Below are 2,909 nucleotides of genomic sequence, written 5' to 3'. Positions count from 1 at the left end.
CACATATTAATTCCTGCTAAGATAAATAACAGTTAAAACAGTTAAATACTGCACCATGATTCTTGCCCATGGACAGTATTTACTGTGTTTATGACTGTTTTTCTCTTTATGCCATAAAACAGATGAATACATTTGTAAAAAGACCTTTGAGGCAGGGAACAGCACATTTGGCTCTTAGTATGCACCCATTACAGCCTTCAACCATCACAACAGCTGATATTATAAGCTGAGACATTTTCTTTGCTCCATTCAACAAAGCTTGTTTCCAGTCAGGACAGCCTTCTAAAAGATCTGATTCTTCTTCTTTCCCCAGCCATAGGGACTGAGTCTGAGATCCACTGGGTACTCTTAAAATATATTTCAGACGAATATGCAGCCTCTAAGCATAGTTTCATATCACACACCAAAATGTGATACACTCCCTCACCAAAGAAAAGCAGAGTGATGCAAGATGAAAGAGAGAAAGGGGTTGCGTTTCATGTCCTGTGGCTACCATGTATTAAATGTCTAAAAGCCACAGAGTGATCTGAGTCATGTTTAATACAATGTGTACAATGTGATTGATAGGATATCTGTATCAATGGTAAAAATGAAAGAAAGGTAAAGGCTGTAGTTCTTATTATGGTTGCAAAGGTTTTCGCCCAAGTCCTCCTGCCGTGTAAGTGACACAATGGCTAAGTCAACATGCTCAAAATACAAAAAAAAAAAAAAGTTAATTACATACTTCAGGAAACACAGTATGTAGCAGGTATGGAAGGTCGCCAACCATGTCTCTACATTCATGTTTTTTCAAAAGTTTTTCTGTTGGTGTAGGTCATCGTACCATCTGCACAACATCAAAAAGTCTTTTCCTATTATATTTCTCTCATTAGGTCCACTCTTCTCCTTTTAGATGAATTCCCTCTCTTTCCTTTCTCCCCACCTCATTCATCTGTCTGCCTCAGCCCAGGTCTCATTTTTTATGTCCCCCTCCCTCTGCCTCACCATTCTCATCTCTTACCTTCTTTTAACCTGCTTTGACGACACCTTGTGGGGTATCTATTTTGTGCATAAGGCAGCTAGAATCCAATTTTACTCATTTGATGAAACTGTAAGAAACTTTCCACTCAATTTTCTCCTTCTGACCTTTTCATAGAAGAGTCCATCTGTGTTGGCTCCCTGTGACTCTTCAGTGTGGACCCATCCCTGCCAGTTTCACGGATCACAGCATCTTGACAGACATAAAAAAAAATTAATAATAACACTATGAGATAGAGCACACTACCACCAGCATTTCAATGAAATGAAGTGACCCGAAACTGCTGGCCATAACTCATCCTAACAACAGAATCACATGTAACTAATTTGAAATCTTACTTGTTCTGATGGAGAACAGTGATCCATTCATTGTTTTGAGTGATAATGTTGCAGATCTTTACAAATCATGAATAGAAGGCTAATCCGATAAAACACATTAGAACACACAAGGTCAAGGCTAGAGCTACAAAATTATATCACACTTCATCACCAAAACCATAAGTGTCAGTGAATTCAGCTTCAGAAAATCCACTCCTCTGGTATTGTTCTCTCCCCAGTAACCCCATAACCACAAAGGCCTCTCTAGATTAGAAAAGAAAGTGGGTGCAGTAAAGCATGCTGGAGCAGGAAGCCATTGGCTGGGCAGAAATCCCAGCCTGAATCCTCCAAAGCCCACTGGCCATGAAAGATGTCGGCTGCCTTTATAGATGCCCATGCTGAGCTGATGGGGCCTGACACGGGTTGGCTGCTGACCACCTCCCAGCTAACTCCGCTCGCCTCCCCGACACCCACTAACCTCAAAAAAGCAACGTTGGGTAAGGATGCCCCATCTCGAGCCAATATGGCTGATGTGTGAAAGGAGCCAGATGCCTGAGCAGAAAGAACCATGGCATTGCTGAACTGGGCCCACTCCGTTCACATACTGGGGGATCGGCAGGAGGGGATCGCTGGGGCCAGCCAAGATCCCAGGTGACGGGCGGCTGGGACAATGTCCCAGCGGAGAGTTCATAAAAGACAACGGGTTGTTTTGTGGTTGCTGCCTACCCCAGGACATGAATGTAATTAGAGCACAGTTGAAAGGTCAGGGCTGTACTTTAAAGTGCCACTGAACACTACAAGGGCTTAATGTACCATTGAGGGAGAGATTGACTGGTGCCCCATCCTCCCCTCTCGCCCGTCACATCAGGGGACCAGCAAGTGTGCAGAAGTCTTTGTTGGCCTGTCAGATCACTGTTTGAAAAGAGAAATACTTGTGTTGAAAACATCTCTCTGTAGATGTCTAAATGAATATGGATAATATTATTCAAATCGATCTCATAATATATGCGACAAAATCAGGCACCATCACTGGCTACAGTACTCATTACTTTACTCCAACCATGTATCTTCCATACTTTATCAGACAGTATTCTTTTACAAATAGAAGAATAACAAACACAAACATCAGTTACCGCCACATTTGTTTTTTGCCTTTGCTTACAGGGTGACACGCCTCGAATTGCTCTCACTTGATTGCTGTTACTTACTTACTTACATACTTACATCCCCCCATAACTTTGAATCTCCAAAACTTTGAGAAGTTGTGAAAAGCCCGGCGTAGTCAATATATTCATTAGAGTTTGTGTTAACCCTATGCATTTGAATCCACTGACAACTTGGCATACAAGCAATGCACATTTTATCTCTTGGACTTCTTCCTATCATCAACACAGTCTGTTGTTGGACCCTGCCAGACAAGCAGCTTTGTTCTCCTTCATCCATAATGCACCAGATTTTTCCTGTATTGTAGATCCATCTGGTCTGCGGAGGGATTGGGCAGAACTGTATTGGCTTTATTGTGCCTGAGTAACAACTCTGATACTGGTGAGTCTGCTCACTCATCACCCCCTTTA

The 2,909-nt window shown here is 42.4% G+C and overlaps 1 long non-coding RNA gene across 1 annotated transcript; it reads right to left on the bottom strand.

Moving 5' to 3' along the window:
• Nucleotides 1-972: 972 nt before the first annotated feature.
• On the bottom strand, nucleotides 973-2,231 carry LOC124060844. Its single transcript, XR_006843638.1, has 3 exons — nucleotides 2,149-2,231; nucleotides 1,814-2,057; nucleotides 973-1,210 (listed from the first exon to the last, which is right to left on the bottom strand). It is a non-coding gene; the product is annotated as an uncharacterized LOC124060844 (long non-coding RNA).
• Nucleotides 2,232-2,909: the final 678 nt, after the last annotated feature.

The sequence above is a fragment of the Scatophagus argus genome, chromosome 6, assembly GCF_020382885.2.
Source record: "Scatophagus argus isolate fScaArg1 chromosome 6, fScaArg1.pri, whole genome shotgun sequence".
Classification (NCBI taxonomy): Eukaryota; Metazoa; Chordata; class Actinopteri; family Scatophagidae; genus Scatophagus; species Scatophagus argus.
Note: the sequence above shows the minus strand (reverse complement) of the source record. Positions and strands in the feature narration are given on the sequence as shown.